General features: G+C 32.8%; 1 long non-coding RNA gene and 1 other non-coding gene across 2 annotated transcripts; one reads left to right on the forward strand and one right to left on the reverse strand.

Annotated features, from left to right (window-relative positions):
* Positions 1–264: 264 nt before the first annotated feature.
* Positions 265–336, reverse strand: TRNAE-UUC (transfer RNA glutamic acid (anticodon UUC)). Its single transcript has one exon. It is a non-coding gene; the product is annotated as a tRNA-Glu (tRNA).
* A 611-nt stretch (positions 337–947) lies between these two features.
* LOC108220350 (uncharacterized) lies at positions 948–14,702 on the forward strand. Its single transcript, XR_001806727.2, has 3 exons — positions 948–1,283; positions 4,984–5,239; positions 14,245–14,702. It is a non-coding gene; the product is annotated as an uncharacterized LOC108220350 (long non-coding RNA).
* Positions 14,703–21,368: the final 6,666 nt, after the last annotated feature.

Here is a 21,368-nt window from a genome sequence, read left to right on the forward strand (position 1 = left end):
TCTGGTTAGCTATCACTATAACAGTTCCCAATATAGTTATTAAATTCGTCTGCACTCTGCAATCTAATAGATATGTCACTGTTGTTATACTATTCCCAGGTATGGCTATCGAAGTCCCAGTAATCTAATCCAGTATGAAATGTTATAATAAAATGATATCAAAATGTCAAAAACCGATCAGTGTTGTCTATACTAGTTAAATGTTCAAGATAACTTCGCATGGGAAATTGTTGCAATACTCTCAGGGCGAACAGCAATAAAAAATTCCATTGCCAGGAATCGAACCCGGGTCTCCTGGGTGAAAGCCAGATATCCTAACCGCTGGACGACAATGGAATGACGAATGAAGTATATGTAAGTTTTTATATGTCGTATCTAAGTAATTGTGCGATGCATTTTTTTTTTTCTTTCTTGACAGTGCGATGCACTTGAATAAATTACTCCATACCTACTTGAAATATACTCTGACCTTTGGCTCTTCGAAATCTTCTTAATTCCTATTCATTTTTGATAAAGGTCAAATAATTTTGTATTATCGTTAGATATCTTAAATATCACAATCTAAAAAAATGCTTCTGATACTATTTATTAATCGTATTTTGTGTAGCGTTTGTTGGGTTTAAAAGAATAGAAAGCTGTTTCGTGTGAGGTTAAAAAACAAAACGCCAATACTACTTTTTTATCTATATTATTTTGATCATTATTTGTGTGTTATGGTTAACTTAAAAGAAGTGTTTGTAATTTTTATTTGTTTGTTTGAATAATTTTTTAGTGTTTATAGTTTTTTGTATATATAAATTATTAATATAATGATAAATATATTGTACATAATTTTTTTTAAGTGGACTTGACATATACAGTACAGGGGGGTGACAATAGTAAGACAACAATACATACTAAATAGTTATTCAGAAAAAGAAAAAGAAAAAATATATAAATTGTTATCCTTTTGGTGAGATTAATAAAATAACAAAAAATATGCAAATGATGGGCGATTTTCTCCAGGTGTTAATTTAACAAAGACACGACTGAATCTGCTGCAGCTCCTCCTCCACCTTGACGTTGAAATTAGTAGCGGAGGAGTAACAATAATCGACCGGACCTCCCCCAATTGTTTGAATTATATATAAATTCTTGGGGGGCTGGGAACATTTTACACACGCATATGATAAAATGATAACCCGTGCTAAACTGGTAGAGCAACTTCGTGAATATCAGATCCGCTCTCAACACAAGTACTCCGCTCTCGTTTTCTTCTCTCCTAAACCCCAGATTCGCACTTGGTAATCTCTCTCTCTCTCTCTCTCTCTCTCTCTCTCTCTCTCTCTCTCTCTCTCTCTCTCCCTCCCTCTCCCTCTCATTTGTATAATATATATCCTGTATATAAATCTAATCAGAACTCAGTGCTGGTTCAATTTCAATTCAAAGCAGCACTGTTTTTTCTCAATTTGCTACATTAGAATTGCTTCTGGTACATAATTTGTATGCCATGGTTGATTAATTCACTATTAGTTGTAGTAAGAACGCATGATTAAAGTAGCAAATAGTAATTAACTTGTTGGACGATGTAACCTGAATGTCCTCATATGCGGCTCCATGTATTAGCAAGGTTTCGTATGATCTATTGATTGTTTTGTATGTCAATATCTATAGAATGGGAATGTAAAGTTAGTCTCAGATAAGACATAGTTTCCTCCGGACCTTCTGGAATGTCCAGGCAGTTGGTCAACGATAGAGGTGGCCAAACGGGCGGTTCGAACAGCCCGAACCGCCGTTTAACCCGCTTTTCGCATGACCAACTACGTGCCGGTTCAAACCGGAAACGAACCGTAAGTAACAAGCGGGCCGAATACGGTTCAAGAAGTTCGAAAGCGTGAACCGGCACGGCACGGTCCGTGAACCGAACCGCACGGGCCGGCCCATGAACCTTGAACCGGCACTGCCCGTGAACCGTGTGCATAGTGTGTATTGGATTCATGTTATTACCTGCCATTCTGCCAAGTTTAGAAGAATCAGACTATAATAATAGGTGTTGGCTAATTTAGTTTGTTTTTATTATGATTTTGTTTTAGAATTTCATTTGATTCTGTTTTAATTCGATTCCATTTTAGTTTTTTAATTTAGATAGATTGAAATTTGATTTTGTTTTGCAAATTATAATTTATCTTATTTTGTTTTATCTCACATTATTTGTAAAAATCTTTTTCTAATATATAAAACTTATGGGAGGTACCGTCATCTTTTTACCAAAACATTATTTGTTATTTATTAGCTTACAATTTATTAATAGGTAAATTAAACCATAACTGAAATCGAATTTACAATTTACAAACTTTTTAAAATTTGCAATGAAAACTTATTAAAATTTACAATTTACAAACTTAGTAAAACTTAAAATTAAACATATATTCCGCGCTTGAGAAAATTCTAAAATTTGAAACTTACAATTTAAAAACATATTAAAACTTAAAATTTGATTTTGTTTTAATTTGATTTGGTTTTGATTTTAAAACATAAAAAATGAAAAACAAAATGGATACAGAAAGCAGAAAACTTGATACACTGAACCGTGAGAAGAATACTGATTCGTGATTCGTGAAATGTGACCCGCTAAACCGTACAAAACCCGCTCAACCCACAGTGCCGGTTACGGTTCTTCTCCTCCTCAACCCGGACCGTCTGTACAGCCGTGCCGGTTGGCGGAACAAGCACGGCCCGACGGTGAACCGGCACGGTACGGCATGAACCGCCTGTTTGGCCGGCTCTAGTCGATGAGCTATTGCGAGCCCATAATAGTATATATAGAAATTTATGATTTATGCCTTTTAAATCATAATATGTTACTTATAGATACCAGCATCTCGTTAACATAAATAAATTTCGTTTTGTTACGGAAATGTTATTTTAATTAAATCTGTGTTTTGCGTAGCACTTCCAATTTTCTTATTAACAGAACTACATTTTGTTACAGATTAAATCCGTTTTGTTAAACCTTGCGATTCGCATAGCACTAACAATTTTCTTATTATCATTACTATGGCGTTGTATATTTCCGATTAATAGACCATAATGCCCATATAAATTATTTAGAGGATTATAAAATTAGTGATACCTTTTGTACGAGTCTACATTTGGTTCAACTGCAAATGTGATATAAGTCTGCTCTAAAAATTTGATTTAAAACCGCGCCCCGTGAAAATAAAGAAGTTTTTTTAAAAATATTTTCCAACTTTGATCTATTAGATTGGCTCCAAGTGGATTGATAGAGTATTGTTTAGAGGTCAAAGTAACTGATACACTACCTGTTTTGATTTATTTGTTTTTTGATTTGCTGGCAATTGGCACATGCTGAAATTTACAAAATAATATGTCATGTTCAGTTTTAGATTTTAAATTTTCACATAAAAAAAGTTATGCCATATGGTCATATTAAAATCTGGACTAAATTGTTTATAACTGGCTACATGGACAAATCTTCTAAGCTCCCTTTGCTTTACAGTGCATCATATACTGTTGAAAGGTAACTTAGTTTTTTTTGTTTGGATGATGGGGCATGCAGTTTCTTAAGCCGCCTTGTACAGTTAGATTGATATGGCACACAAATCTACTGTATAATTATATTATGTATAAGATGTAAATCAGCTATAAATAAATCTGCACATACTTTATTTTTTGGGAATTGCTATTTCTAGAGCAGAGCTTTTAGTTCTAAAGCAAATTAGGGCCTGTTTGGGTTACCTTATTTTTCAGAAATAACTTACCTATTTCTGGAAAAAAGTATGTAAATGTGTACTTTTTTTCTGAAAGTAACCAATTATTTCTGCTAATAAGAAATATTAAACACCCGTTAAATACTTACTTAAAAAAAAAATATGTACTGTGAAATTTTTACTCGAAATAAGTCCTTATTTTTGTAAATTAAGACCTGACAAACAGTACCTAGGTGTATTAGAGTTTCCCTCTTGTATGCACAGGAAGCATACAGCTCTAGAAGTAACATTTCCCTACTTTTACTAACATTATCAAAACCAATTTACACCTCTCTCATCTATCGACTTGTATAAATGTATTATGTGTAAAGGACATGATTTTTTTTTCCGTGCGTGGTACTATCAGCCCAATGACAGTTTATGCATATATATTACATGCCTAAACTATGTGGGATGGACCTTATATCAGTAGTTAAACAAAAATTGTATCAAACACATGCTATTTGTAATTGTTGATCACAGCTCCTTATCTGACTTTGACTTGTAATTTGTGCTTGGCATTGTCTCCGGGGTGCTTATTCCAAAGCAAATATAACTTGTACTAGAGACGTATATGAACCAACTGCTATTCAACTGTTGCAATTCTTGCATCTTCGTAATGGTTCCATTAGTAAGGACTTTATCACAGTTTCGAAAACTTAAGCTTCGTGATTGTGTAGAATACTTTCTTTTTTTGAGAAAGTGTAGAATACTTTTGAGAGTATGAATCTGAAGGGCTTTGGTGTTAGAACTTGCTTGAGTTGAAGTAGTGAAAGCGTCTGAGCTAGTAAGAGCCATCTGTATAAGATATAAGAGAGTTTAGTGTAAAAATGAAGGGAAGAGAGATTTCGATTTACGGAGTTCAAAATTCTAGCTATATTAATTTTTTGGTCAAACTATATCCCCTCCCCCAGAAAAATGAAAAGAAAGAGGTTGCTATAGAAAGGTAGCCATTTACAGTGATTGGGATTTAAGAGGGTTGGAATGGTTAAATTCTAGAAAGTAGCTGTTGAGATTACCCTGCCAGTTCCTGAGGACAGGCACTATCTGACAAGTTCTTCGCCCTAATTTTTTTCCTTCAATTTTTCAAGGACCAGTTTTTTTGTTTACATCTACCTAGAACTTTTTCTTATTTTTCCAAGTTTAGGATTTTTGTGGAGCTATGCACTAGTTCTTTATTAGCTCTTGATGTTTTTGTATTAAAATTATATAGAATTCTGCTTGTTATATGCAGGGCTGATGTTACTGTGGCTATCCTGCTTCTAGCATTGTTCAGCATCCTTGTAATCTCATCATTAGTAACCCTCTATTTCAGACACTTCTGGCTTTGTTTGTCGATTATATGTATCGGTATTTTTATTCCATTGCGTTTGCGCAATTCTCGGAAATCACTTGCAAGGAAAAGGGAAAGAAGAATGTTATTACCTCTGTCTATGTGAATATGAGCATCCAATTACAATCAAAAGTTTTGCCAGTAATCCCATGCTATGGTATGATTCTCTATTCTCCCTCTTCATAACCGATATGTAAATAGTCATTAGCATTGAGCATTTTCTGAGAAAAATCCTTCACATGTAAAATACCATCTGTATAAGCAGAATTAAAGGTATTATAATTGTAAACATTCACTTCTTTGTTCTCAAATCCTACAACATGAAGGGTATTAAGTATTAACAAATCATCTTTAGTAAGCAAATTGAGTAGAATGTAGATATTGACCTACTAAATATATCCAAGTCAAATGGAGATAAGGGAAAACAATTTTTTTGTACCTTAAGCTATAGGAATAAAGAAGGCTATATTGGTGGGAGAAAACAGTATATGGAACTTTACAAGCCAAAACATCATAAGGGGTGTATTCGAGTACGTAAATGGGCGGATTTCTACTTCTTATTGGAAGTGAACAAACTCCTTTCCAATACATCTAATCTTGTTATTATAAAATGTGAGAAATAGTTATAATAATCTCATATTATCTTTGAGAGATAAATTATCATTTATCAATATTAGATTTATTTTTAAGGTAATTTCTATATTCTTTTATTTGTAATTGCTGAATTATATAATGAATGATGTTATTCTTTCCCGTGAACCTTTCCTTTTTTTTTTGAGAGTGTTCTGTGATCTTTTCCTGGTTGGATGCATATGTACGTTTGTTGTTTCATTTTTCTATATTAGTTATTATTATTAATGGTTGAGTCCGTGACACTGACTCTTTACCCAATTCCCGACCTCCTTTAAAACTTTTAATGTTCGCTAGATCATTGGCAGTCCAATTCAAGCGAACAATGCAATATACAAAAGGAATTGACTTTGTTGTAGTCATTGTTGTTGAGTCGCTCGACTAGTCGTGACTAGTCGAGCAGTCGCTAGGAAAGTCGCTAGGAAGAGGTCGACTGGGCAGTCGACTAGGTGAATGTTAGTGTTTCGCCCAACTTGTGTTCGACTAGTCGACTAGTCGGGTCGACTGGAAGACCCAGTCGCTCGACTATACTTTAATTTTAAGAAAAACAACAGCCCAACAAAAGCCCAATACCCCAGTTGACTAAAACATAACATTCAGTTGTATTAAACCTTAGAAACGAAAGCCCAGAAGCCATGGTTGTTACGTCGGTAAGTCGAGTCGAGTCGACCAGACTCTCCAGCAAGTCGAGTCGTGACTAGTCGAGACTAGTCGTAGACTAGTCGACACTAGTCGACAAGGTATAAAATTAATAATATATATTATATATACTTATATTTATATGTGTAATAAATTATATATGTGTGTTCCATATTTCCAGCCCGGATCAGTAGATTTGGCATCCCTTTTGGGGTCATTAGACGGGTCATAAACAAACCTCGTTCGATGCATCAGCTATTCTGTAGATTAAACAAAGCTACTGTAATTGTGTGTGTGTCCTGGCATTAAACAATGGCTAGTACAACTAGTGAATACTGACTACTGAGTACAAAGTGTGCAAGTGTGTGTATCAATGTGCAAGTAATAACAGAGTGTGTAAGTAATAACAGATTAAACAAGCTATTGTAACTCTGTAAGTGTTTGTGTGTATATATATTACTGTGTTTGTGTGTGTGTGTGTGTGTATGATATATCAGTGTATGTGTGTATATATATAAGTGTGTGTGTGTGTGTAAGAGGAGAGGATGAAGAGCTGTTGGAATCGACCGGAGGCTGCTGGGCTTTCATTTTTAGGTTTTAATACAACTGGGTTTTATGTTTTATGCAACTGTATTACTAGGCTTTTGTTTTTTTTTGAAATTGAACTCCAGTCGACCGACTAGGTCTTCCAGTCGACCCGACTAGTCGACCCAGTCGACCAGTCAGTCATCAGTCAAGCGAAATACCTACATTTTTCCAGTCGACCAGCCCAGTCGAGCCCTTCACACCGACTGCTCGACTAGTCGACGACTAGTCGCGACTAGTCGAGCGACTCAACAACAATGCCAGCAGCCACAAGTCGATTCCAAGTCGCTGTTAGTCTTATGGGTCATTTGTTAAATCTGAACGATATTTTCTGGACAGTTAAAAATCTGGATGAGTTACAAATCTGGATGGAAGAAAATAATATCATTTGTTAAGCAAATTTTAAAATTATCTGAACGATAAAATTTATACTTTTTTAGTGTTTAATATATTATTATAGTTGCACATATTTATATATTAATTAATTGAAGTATTTGAGAAAAAAATATCTTTGATCTAATTGAATGTAAGGTTGGTTGGATTATTTATATATTCAAAAAAAAAAATTTAATTTTATTGCTTCAAAAAATTTAGTTATTTTAAATATTTTATAATTCTAATTTATGTTATTGTCCAAATTTTAAGTTTTTATAAAAAAATAGTGAACCTTCCTTTTGCATAATATCAAAAATTTGATATTAATAATATTCATATGTAATTTTTATCATTTTTATATTTTCAATAATAATATACTGTTTTGATATTAATAATATTATTATTGATAAAAGATGGTGTAAATTATAATATGTGATAATAGTATAATAAAAAATAGAAAATTTACATGTCTTTAATTAATTGATATTGCCAGTGTCACGAAACCCAAGTTTTAGGGTTGTAGTAGACTTATGAACGACACCTGCTACCTTTTGTACGGTCACTCGTCCAGCTACTTTTGGCTTCGTCCAGATAAAAAAGAAAGTTGCCAAACAATCTTAATCAAAGATGAGCGAGTCGTTCAGGCCATTCTACTTCGTTCACTCGTTAACAAATGCACCCACACACACACACACACACTTACACTTGTATATATACACAGTTGCACGCGCACACACTTATATACATACACAAAAACACAGTTATACAAACTTATGCAAAAACTGCTATACACACTTATAAACACTGATACACACACACACTTACATATACACATAAAGTAATCACTAATTAGTAGTCACTAGTTGTCTTTATCTTCTAGGTTTAGGTCTTTAAGATCTCTTACAAGTATAAATAAAAGAAAAGGAGAAAAAGAATTGTTAGAATTGAGAATTTAGAAGTTAAGACACACATATATAATTTAGTACACATATAAATATAAGTATATATAATATATAATTATATATTATCAATTTTATACCTTGTCGACTAGTGTCGACTAGTCTACCGACTAGTCTCGACTAGTCACGACTCGACTTGCCGGATAGTCCAGACGACTCGACTCGACTTACCGACGTAACAACCATGGTTGTAGTCTCAAATTAATTTAAGGCTTTAACAAAGTCATATTTGTTGCCCTAATTTATCCTCTTATTAATAAGATAGCTCTTTTTCAAAGAAGTTTATATAAACCATGTTAGAATAGATAATTTAACTTTGAACAATAATTTTGTCTGTTGCCTTGTCCTGAAAGGATTTATCTATTTATGTGTTACTGCTTTCAAAAGGTGACCAAATAGCACCACATATTCCAAGAGCATAATAAAAAGAAGTGGAAAGAAGAGAGCCTCTTCCCCCTACTACTGTGGTTGACCACAAGTTTAAAAATAACGAAGTCAAACTAATGCTATGATTTAGAGGGTGTTGCTTTTAATCCACATGCAAGAATAATTTGATGTTACATTCAAGAAGTGTTGTTAGGAGAAGTAGATTAGAATCATTTGATGTATATACTAAGAAGGGATAAGGAGGGATAAGAAGAACAAACATTCTTTGAGCCTTAAGTTTCTTTTATGATTTTTCGCATGGTATAGCTATTTCCAAAGTTTGTTATGCATTCAAACCCATGCACGAGGACAAATGTTAATTATTGTTTACTACAAACTTTTGGGTGAATTTTTCAAAATGTGAAGGAGTGCCATACAAAGCAAGAACTTTAAAAAAATGTCAAAAAGAATCGTATTATTTGATATAATTGTTAAGGAAGCTAGTCCAGAAGTATCGATCGTTACTAGTGCTTTTCTTTCCGTTGGTAGGCAATAACCCTAAAATGAGTCAATTTGCCCCAGGTATAGCCCCATAGCCCCCCCCCCCCCCCCCCCCCCCCCGCGCATCAAAAATTGAAGGGTCGTTTGGTTAGGGTAATCATCAAAGAGAAAGGGAAATAATTACCTTAGTCCCTTTGTTGGTGTTTGTTTTATAAAAACTATAATTCTCTTTGCCTCTTTTTGGTTTTAGGTTTACCCAACATCCTTCATAATCCATTCACTACCCTCGGTTAGGTATTTCTTTTCCCCTTTTTTGGTTTTTTTGTAATTTTCATTTATAATTTATTTCAGACATCATTAAAAATGAGGGCAATATGTAAAATATTTTTGAAAATCAAAAATGATTTTTTTTGATAAATGAGTATTTAATAATAAAAAGCCATACGATATCTACATACACAGTCGCGTCGAACAAACAAAACACGGAAACAATCACCGATTAATCCATTCTTGGAGATAAAATTACGTGATTTGTTGAAGATGATATATACACATGCTTCGCAACTTTCGCTTCCGCCATAACCGGTTTGAGCTATCGACTGAGAATGCAATCGCCGAACAACTTTTATTACTAAATCAAGCACCAAACTCACACAAATGATGAGAAAATAACAAACTCACACGAACGGTGACACAACAAAAAATCCTAAACCAAACGTGACAAACTAGCAACCTTAGTTTTGCAAATGCGTAAATGAAATACTAGCTAAACCAACGCAATCCTTAGATTTGAGAAACAAACCGGCAAAAACAAGATAGTCACTGGGAAGAACGAGAAATCCTTAGTTGCGTGGAATTGAGATCTAAAAAAAGAAGGCCAAATTGGAAAAGGCTTTGAATCCATAGATCCGAAAAAACAAACAAATGCAAAAATTTAAGAAAAAAACAGACTAATCTTATCTAACAAGGAAGATTTTTAGGGAACTCAAAATTTTAAAACAACTTTATTGAAAAAAAAATACAAAGGAAATAAAAGGTTTTGGGGTTTTCTACCGGTAGAGATCCGGTGGAAGCCCTGGCGGCTGCTAAGCAAAAGAAAAGGAAAGAGAAGCAGCCAGAGAAAAATAAGGTTTGGGGAGGGAAACGATCAATCTAAACTATCATATATCAACTTTGATTTTTAATTTAGTTTTTATAAATTCAAAATAAATTTGGTATAATTTATAAGTCAAGTTATTTAAAAATTAATGACATATTTGAATGATAAATTATATTCATTTATAAAAATATAAAAACGTTATGTTATTTATAAAAATAAATATATTTGACTTTTTTGATACTATATAAAATCTGCAAAATTAGATATAGAGATAATCATATAATTTTTCATTCCGTTTCGGGATCAAAACCAATCACATCATTCAATTTCATTTCCCTTCTGAATTCCATTCCATTTACCCAAGTCAAACCAAACGCCCCCTTAGAGTTAATGTCTTCTGGCAGAAAAAAATATGTTTGGCGGTATGTTGCATCAATCGCTTGTCAAGGACCGAGCCCATTATTAAAAGGCAGACAAATTAATTAGAATCTGAGTAATTTTTTTACCTTATTTATGGGTTCTTTTCATTCATATATTGTATTTTTAGTTCCGCCAATTAGTTTGAAGATGAGGCTTACTTTAGGTTCTTATTATGGCTGGTTGTTTCTGGGATGCACGAAACTACCATATCAATTGTGAAGTAAGATCCTATGTATATATACATATATCGGCTAATGATCAAATATAAACCACTAAATGCAAACGTCAAATGTGAACCAAGAGAAACTAGACTTATATGTCATCACCTATCCCCTAGGTATCATCTCCCACCCGGGGCCCACTCCCTACGCCACTCAATTCACCTCGGGCCACTAAAGCCTCACTAAGGCTCCGGATAGGACCCTGAGAGACTCCAGACAAGCTCAAGAGCCAATACTTTACCCCATCTCCTTCCCACTAGGGCCCATCCTCGTCCACTAGGCCCCACCTTGGCCTTGCCAAGGCACACCTCGGGATCCATTCTTGGGGCCCACAAACCTTCCCATATTTTTAAAAGCATTGATTCGCATTTAAGTTTGTACTGGAGTAAGACACTATTTCATATATAGGCTAGTGTTAGAATATAAACCAATCTTCAAATACAAACTACAAACCGTATGTAAAAATAAACAAAATTGATACATACACTCTAAATTCATTCTCTCTCTTCACTTAGATCTTATCTCTCTGTATAAAAATTCCTCTCGTCTATTACATCTCTCTCTCACTTCCGTATTTCTCCCCATCTCCATCTTTCTCCCAACTTCCGATCAGTAGCCGCTGTCAACCTTAGTGGTTTATGAATCCTCCGTCAGGGATAGATACACACATATAGATATCATTTAGTGATGAAGATGCGATGATTTTGATGTGATGGTGGTGGTACGATAGTGGTAGTAGTGATGATACAGCGTTTTCGCGGTGGTGGTGCGATGATAGGGGTGAAATTGGAACTTTAATGAGTGGTGATGCTGATTTGATGATAATTGGCGATTTTCATGATACAAAATGGTGATTTTTGTGATAGAAACTGGTGATTATTGTAATATAATTTAATGATTGGAGTTGGAATCTGGTAATTTATCTTCATATATAAAGATTAATTTTTAAATTTTATGATTGTTTAAAAGTAATTACTAATTAGTGTTCCGCTCGAAGAAAGTAAGCGAAGATAGTATAGTGAAAAGAAAAAATCATTAACAATAATGATGATAATATATTTAATATAGATAAATGTATTTATTAAAATAAATAGCTAAGAAATGACTAAATTAAATTATAAAAATCACTAGTTTGTAGTTTGCTGTGGAGTAAGACTATATGTATGTGTATGGAAGTTCTATACAGACCACTCTTCTATCGGAGACCACATATGTTTTGCAATCAAGACATTATAAAGTTTATTGTTTTGTGAAACATAAATACCACTATTTTATTGCATTTATTAGAAATCATTCATGTTCAACAAGCCGAATATACATGTTCGGTAAGCTGAACTTATGTTTTGCAAACTGAATATGTTTTGTAGAATAATACGTTTTGCAATGTTATGTTTGTTGAATATGTAGAAATTTCAAAATTTTCAATAAATTGATATTTTTTATGGAAAAAAAAAATGATTCGCAAAAAAAAAAAAAATTTGTAATTTTTTTATGCAATATTTTACTTGCAGAACTTATATGGTCTCCGAGTATCCAACGAAAAATGGGTCTCTATAGAACTTAACACACACACACACACACACACACTCTCTCTCTCTCTCTCTCTCTATATATATATATATATATGTATGTATGTATCTATGTATGTGTGTGTGTGTGTGTGTATTTATGTACGTATATATGTATGTGTGTATGTAGATGTAGGCCTCTTTTTTTTTTAAAGATGAGCAGGCTTTTCTGGGTAAAAACTAGAACTGGATGGAGTTGTCCTTGACTCCTTGGTAATTACTACTGCCTACTGGTTAATAAAGACTAAAGAGGGAAAATGAAGGAAAGCAATACGCTGATGCCTCTATTATTGTTTTATTAATTAATATGTTTGGAAGCTTTAATCTTTACTGTAAACATGATGACCCTGATAATTTTCTTCATTTTCTTTGATAAATGGTATTGTCTGTGTTTATGCTTTGTCATACCAGGTTTTAATAATTAAACGCATCTGATAACAGAAACATTCGTGCTCATAATTATTGTTAGCACTTCTTAGAGGGAAATATTTTCAGTACGGGGAGGTTAATGAAGTTTATATCAGTCTGGCAACTTCTTCCATTCATGTTAGTTTACCTTGACACTTAATCTTATGGTCCCCCGTTGGACCATCTCACTGCTTTTCTCAGTGGAGAAACTAGAATTGAGTAAAGAAGTGCAGATTGTAATGTATGGCCTACAAGAAACATAATTGTTCTCAGTTAATGAGTATATACCCCCATTACTGTTAGACACTGTCCGACACGCACCTTTATGAAAACACCATTTGTACAGTTTAATGAAGAAATGACAGGTATTCTAAAAATTGTGAAGTAGATGTAAGTGGTTGCCTGGTTGGGGGAGATCCTATTGCTACGCTATCTAGGTAGTTCCCCCAATTTTTTTGGGTGGTCTTATAAATATTTGTTTAGTTTGTGTTGATGCATATTTTGTATACCCAGATATGTAAAAGATATGATGCATGCAATTTTTTAATTGAATATAGGGAAGGAGGGGGGGATATTCTGTTAGGTATAACAAAAAGCATTCTTTATAAGTGATAAAATGCTTTGTTGACTAAAGGAAAATAACTTCAAGCAATTTGAAGAAAATTTAGTGAGGACTGCCCAAAAGGCCAAATTCTTTTAGTTTTTTTTGTTGCCAAGTAAAGTTCTTAATAGTTTTGTAGGTTGTTCTGGTGGTGAATTATATGCAGCCTATCAAAAATTTGTGATCATCTGTCGATTGTTAACTTTAGGCAGATTTTATGTTCAGTTGTTTGAGCTACAATTGGATTTGCATGAATTAGATTCCCTCTAGGAAACCATTTATGTCAAATAATTGAGATGCTTAATTAATGTCTAAGCTGTATGTAAAGCTTCTTTCTCGTGATTGAATCTGGTGTGTAGCATGTGAGTTGTTATCTTTACCTTTGCTAGGCACCCAGATGTTGATTATTACTTTAAGGCTAACTAAAGATTTTATTTATGTCACTTTACATAAAGTTAGAGTTTATAGATTGCTTCAGTCTGAATTTCGCGAGCCCTGTCAAATTTCTTCACATAGTACCTGTTTAATATCAAGAAAGATGGTAATTTTGAAGTTAAAATCATCTAAGTCGGATTCATGTGAAGACAGAATGATTCTTTATATGTATGCTTCAAAGGGAACATCTTTCTGGCGCACTTTAGATAATCTGAGCTTGATGTACTCTATACACGGGATAACTTTTCAAATATTTGGTACTGATTGATATTTGTTTTATTAAACAAAGGTCTATAGATTGTTCTGCATCTTTAATACTTGACCTAATACGCTGATTTGAACTTTTTTGTGCTAGTTGGCCCTTCCTTTAAGGAGATTAGACAAGGAAACGATGAGTTCCACTTGTGCAGAAAGCTGGAATTTGTCGGCCAATCAAGACTCCACTAACTCCACAATTATACTACAAGAAGTTGTATTAGGGTAATCTTATTTGTGGTCCCACAATTGATCAAGATTAAAACTGAATGATGCTGATGATTATCACTCCATGTTAATGATGCATGAACCCTCAAAGATACACCACAACTTGGTTGGAGGGGGACCTGAGGGTCGATGTGACATAGCCGAAAGCAAAAGTTAGCTAGCCTGAAGACCATATGGTTACTTGCCTTTTTTCATGCTTAGCTTTCTTACTCTGCATGCTTCTTTGCTTTTATTCAGCACTGTATAGAATCATTGTGTTGCCCCTGCAAGTATTAAGTGATTGTCTCGAGTTCTCGAACCATTTAAAAGTGAAAGATAGTTTTTTTTTTCCTTGTTTTATTACGTTATTTTTCCTATCATCCACAAGATTCCTGTTTCGTCTTTCATTTCTATTCGAACAAGAAAAAGTGCTGCCCCAGTATGAGTGCCAATAGGGATCATGGTTCAGTCCTTAGAATTGACCTTGATATATAGTTCAGCCCTTGAACTTATGTAGATTCATAGTACTACTTCATTAAGGTGTATAGAATTGTAGGCTTTGTGGTCGGCAGATCTCTTTGAGCTTTCAGACAGAAAGTTTGGCTTCTCTGCATTAAGTAGTGTGTTATGAATATATGATGCCTTGGTTGATAGATGTAATATACACGTTTGAAAAAATTTGTTGTCTGCTAAGCCAGTAGTCGGCAAATTTTAGTGATTTACTTACCTACACTCAGTAATGTTTTACTTTGTGGTGTCAATATGTCCTTAAAGGCAAGAGCATAATCATCCACAAAGCTTTCAGTTTTTTGTGTGTGTCAAGCCAAAAGAGCTTTGTACAGTTGAATTTATATTCCCATCTTCAATACATGTCTTCCCTTTCTAATGTTGTATTTGACGAACTGTCCCTGTATTGTTTGATTTTAATTTACTCCGCAATAAGTGAGGACGGTAAGGAGCCGATGATGCCGAGTCGGAATTTATTTATGTTGTGCTGTAGCTCCTCGGTGGTGTATACGACCGGATTGGATGAAGGGCATTATTATTCTATTGAATACTCTTATCCTTGGAGTATCAGAAATAAGTACTAAAATCATTGCTCGTTTATATCAAATTAGTCACCCGTTACAAAATTCATTCAATTTGGTAATTTGGTCTCTGACTTATAAAGTTTGATCGATTAAATGATTTGTTGATGACGATCAATATTTAACTTTTTTTTATGTTTCCAAAAAAAAAATATTTAACTTTTTTTTATAACAATAATAACAATTCAAGTTCACAAGTGAAATGTGTATAGGACTCGATAAGATTCCACAATCAAACTTATAAAATAAGAATGATTTTATATTTTTAATCGTATAGCGTTTTGATATCATTTATAACATTTCAATTTTATTACACACTAGATTCAATAATCTATATATCTGTCCAAAATTGATAACAAATTAGTATATAGTTTTTTATTCATGTGTGATTTTTAAATTTTGAAATACTCTTTGTTTAATCCCGAGGGTAATGTAATTTGATATAAATTTCAATTTTGGCGATCATATTGGGTTGTGTAACGAGTGACTAAGTTGTTTTGCAACGTGACTAGGTTGATATATGACGACGAAACGTGTTATGAACTTATGATTCTAAAAATTATCTTTAATTAATGAAAATTGAAGAAGAATGAGCCAGAATGATATGGCTAGGATAACCCCACCTGGGTTTGCCTCGGAGAGTGATGTGTAAACAGAAACTCTGCAAGGAGGAGAGGAAGAGAATTTGTCGGTTCACACAAACAGGATCCAAATTATGTGTTCAAATATTAATGCGAGGGGAAGGGAGAGTAAATGACTCACTTCTTTCTTAGAAACTTCTTTCGAGGTCAACATTAACGCAGCAAAAGATATACTCATGTTTTTTTTCTGAAATAATATGTGCCCTTTTTTCATTATATTTATTCTTTAAAATATCGATCGTTGACTTTTTATACGTATTTTTTTAATTATTTGATTGTTTAGCTAGAATTATTATTATTTTTAAATAAATGTATATAATTAATATTATAACTCAGAAAAAAAATATACAATAATAATCTTATTGTATAATTAAAAGACTTAGAAATTTATGTCAAAAATCAAACGACATATATTTTAAAATATTGAGAATATAAAGTTTGCATGAAGGGTTGTAAAAATTAGCATACCACTTTTTATATTAAAATAATTAAATGAGAAACCATAAAGTTAGTTATAGGATGAGAAATGAATTGTGAACAATTACGTACAAAAACCAAATCTTTAGATGATCGGCTTGACCTTTTGTGGGGTAAGGTTTTAAGTTTGGTCAATGTCCATGTCTAATTAAATCGGGCGGTAAAGGACATTTATGTCCCTTTCTTACGCTTAATGTCATGCCAAATTGTTTATGACATTATGTAAATCTGAATTTTTAAAAAACTCTCATCTTAGTAATCGGTTGTCCGGGTTCAGAACTTGTTTGACATGGCTTATAGTCTCATGTTCTAAATTATTTCCGGCTTTAAATTAGTATAATTCACACACACATATATAATAATTGGAAGCTGACTTAAAATTAAAAATTAGAATTTAGGAGGTGTTTGATCGGGACTTAAAAGTCCGACATCTGGATTTATAAGTTATAAGCACTTATTCGTAGTGTAAAAATTCAAGAAGCACTTAAAAAAAGTTGGGAATAGTAGTTTTTGTTTCACAAATACTACTTATTTACCAAACACCTTAATCACTTATAAGTCTAAACTTGCTTCTAACTCCAACTTCACTTTTTTACATTAAGCAATAAGTACTTATTTTAAACTCACCCAAACGGCCCCTTAGAATGTGATAAAATGTACTTTTTGAAATAAAATAACTTTTTTATGAAAATTAATTTTATTACTCAAATAACTAACATATCATATTTATTTTTATTAATTGTATTTTCACAAAATCATATATTATCTATATAAAATTCTTTAAACACATAACCTAAATTATATATTCATCATAATAAATTATAATTATTTTTCTAAATTTATCCAAACACGAACAAAAACCACGCAACCAATACTAAACACCCAAGATATAAAATATATCCTTCCACGATTATTAGAAATGTCAAAATACTAATTTGTATCAATTTACAGGATACTTCTCCATCCCAAAAATAATGATCCTCTAACCTTTTGTAAGTATTACAATATCTTTTAAATTTTTTGTTTTGTCTAAAACTATTGCTACTATACTTTTATACAAAACAAAAATTTGAAACAATATTATTTATAAATACCTCTACCAACCACACTAAAATACTTGCAAAAAGAAGTGGCTCATTATTTTTGGGACGAAGAGAGTATATAAATTAATTAATACTCTCTTTGTCTCATTCATTTTTATACAATTTCTATTTTCAGGATGTCTTTTCATTTTTATAAATTTCAAAACTAAAACCCTGATCTATAATTATAGCCAAACCTCTTATAAATGATTATAATTGTCTAACCACTTCAGATCCATAACAAATGCCACATCATCCCATTACCATATTAAAACAATACATTTTATTTATAAAAATTTGAAATAATAATAACATACTATTCTTAAAAATATAGTCAATCAATATAGCTAATACCATCAAAGCAAAATTTCTTACAGGTTCAGTAAATTTTACATAATATCTTATGGGTACAATTTAGCCAAACATGGTAACTAATTCCATTATACTCTAAAACAATATGACACCCACTACTTTATTCCACTATCTCTATTATATAATTTATAAATACTATTTCACCCACTACTTTTTTTTTCACTAATTCTATTCTATAATAATATAAACACTTTTACACATTACTTTCCTCCACTATCTCATATCAATTACTCCATTTGTCACATTTAATTCTGTACGTTTTTCCACTACACGAGACACATTTCAATACTCTTATAAAATATATTTTTATAATTTATTTCTCAAATTTTTTTCTGAATAAAAATTTAACATCTAAATTTTTATTCATAAACGCAAAATATTAAAAATAAGTTACCGATTTATATCTTACAGGAGTATTAAAATGCACGTCATATCCTCGTCTTACAATATATACTATCAGGGAGTATTTAATATAAATAAGTCTCAATACTTTTTCATCCAACTTTACTTATTTTTTACCCATTTTCTTGTTCTTCCTGTCCAAAGACAATGCAGCCGTTTGTTTCTACTTCCGACTTCTGTTTTTCTTGATCCTTGATTCGTTTGCGTAAATAAGCAGAAACACTTTCAAGAAGTTGAAAATGTTACTTTTTTCTCACAGCTTCCGCTTCTTTTCCAAACACTCTATTAACTTGATTATTTCTCATTTTATTACTTTAAGCGAAAAATCACTTATCTTAAGTTAATCCAAACCGCGAGGACATATATAACCGGTGGAAGGGCAAGTAAAAGGAAAGGGCTTTGGTGTGCATAAACACAATTATAATAGGCATCAACACGTGTGGCGAGCGGCGCACGTGTGGTCCGGGAATATAGAGTAAAATTGTATGTAATGATTGGGTAGGCCAGGACGTGGAACCATCCGCACGAGTGGTTAGGGATGCGATGGATGAGATGGAATGGGATGGACAGCCTTTCTTTTATTTATCATCATCATACCTGCTTTGCTCACCCCCATTTACAGCTACCCAATCGCCCCACTCGCCACCTGCTTATCACTTTCTCTTTTAATGCCGCACATATTATTATATCACCCTCCGTATCTCCTTTCTTCCTTCACATCCTTATTTTTAACTAATTTTTCTCTTTTTATATCTCTAAATCGCTTTTTTATTCGCTCTCCGAAAGTGTTCCAGGAATCGTATTAGAGTTGAGCTAATCATGAATCACCACGTCAGTTTTATAAGTAAACACTTAACTTATGATTAGATCTTAATATAAATTTCTCATTCATCTTTTCTGGGAAGAGCTTTTGGTTAAATCACACATGTCAGAGCAACTTCATGGGTACCTGTTTTTGTTGGAATTATAAACCTGCAAATAATATATAAGTTTCTAAAGATATTTTATTGAAGAATATTTTATGCGTTTCGGGTTGTGCATTGAGCAAGTTATCTTTTAAAGTGTTTTTTCATAAGTATTATCCCTCTATTTATATTTATAGGCGTATCATTCACTTCCTCTATATTTCCTCTACCCTATAAAATGTAACCGTCCAAGACATTTAATACTCATAATCAATGTCATTATGAAATCACAATTGTAACTCCCACATATCCCACTTAAATATTACTTAATATTCAAATATACAAATAATTTATTTTATTTTTTTTATATTTGACAAACTAAGTCAAATACAACAGTTTTGGACCACAAAAATAATGGATATCTAAAATACAAGAAGTCAAAAAAATTATTTACCTCTAATAATATTACTACATTGGCTACATATATTTACAACATGATGTTTAGTTATTATTTTGAAATTAAAATTGTAACGGCTATATTGTAACATATTATATACAAGTGACATATTTGTTAGAATTCCCGGCAACTATCCAAGCATATTTAATATCATTTCACAAAGTCGAACAATATGGAATTATTTATTATTTATGAGTTAGGGATGACAATTAGGTCAAGTCATGTCGGGTTGAGTTGTATACGGCAGAATTCAAATTCAAAATCGAAACTTTTACTCATATCCGAACCCAAAAAAAATAATCTAAACCTGATCCAATGAATTGCACATTGAATTTGGGTATACTCGAAATTCGATTACTTGTTCAAATAATTAAACTTCGAGCTCAATTTCCTGATCATCCCACTAAATCAATCCGACTAGATAATGATGCTGAATTTATATTTACAACTTCTAATGATTACTGTATGTCAAATCTCAGTCGAACACCTGGCAGCTAGGGCTGTCAAAAAGGTCTGAAAAATCCGATATACGTCTATAATATCTGCATTCGTAACCAAGATAAAACGGATATTACAGGGATAAAGTTTTGCATTAATGAAATTATGAAATATCATGAAGTGACTCAGGATTAAATGCTATTGATCCGTGTACTAAACAGTGTGAATCTGAAATTCAAGAATTATTCATATGCAAAATATTGCTAATCAAATGCTAGATAGTTTTATTGATTCCAGAAATATTGTGAAATCATAAACACCCGCTGTTAATGCTCCGACTAGGGTTGAAATTCCTATTATAAAATCAAATCCTAAAGAATTGGTTAGTGATTCAAAGCCACGTAAGAAGCGTGGTAGACCTATTGGTATAAAAGATATTGTACCATGAAAATTGATTGAAATTGCCCCTGAAGTGGCAAAAGTTTCATAAAAATGTCATAAAAGTGGTATTGCCTCATGAAGGGTTTCAAGCCCCTGGAGTGGCTATAATAAAATATCCTGAAAACAAAATTACCCCAAAAGTGGCACATGCCCTGGAAATGGCAAATGCTTCCACAGAAGCAAAGGTACTTGGAAATTATGAGATCTTAATGAGTTATATACATAACAGAAAATTATTGGATCGCGAAAGTACTGAAATTGATGATGTGTATTCTTTTTTTGTGACATTTGATGTTATTACAAACTCTGAATATGAACCACAAAATGTGGAAGAATGTCGACAAAGAGATGAGCGGCCAAATTGTAAAATTGCAATCCCTAAAGAATTGCAATCTTTGCGGAAAAAGAATGTATTTAGACTTGTAGTCCAAACACCAGATGGTTTAATCCCAGTTGGGAAAAGATGAGTATTTGTGAGAAAATGAAATGAGAAAAATGAAATTGTAAGATATAAAGCCCGGCTGGTAGCCCAGGGATTCTCTCAGAGACCTGGTTTTGATTACCAAGAAACATACTATCATGTGATGGATGGAGTTACATTTCGTTTTCCAATGGGTATGGCTCGTACAAAAAAACTAGAAACACGTCTGATGGGCGTTATGATGACCTATATGGATCACTTGATATTAATATTTATATGAAAGTCCCTGAAGG

Source organism: Daucus carota, chromosome 5, assembly GCF_001625215.2.
Source record: "Daucus carota subsp. sativus chromosome 5, DH1 v3.0, whole genome shotgun sequence".
In the NCBI taxonomy this organism is placed as follows: domain Eukaryota; kingdom Viridiplantae; phylum Streptophyta; class Magnoliopsida; order Apiales; family Apiaceae; genus Daucus; species Daucus carota.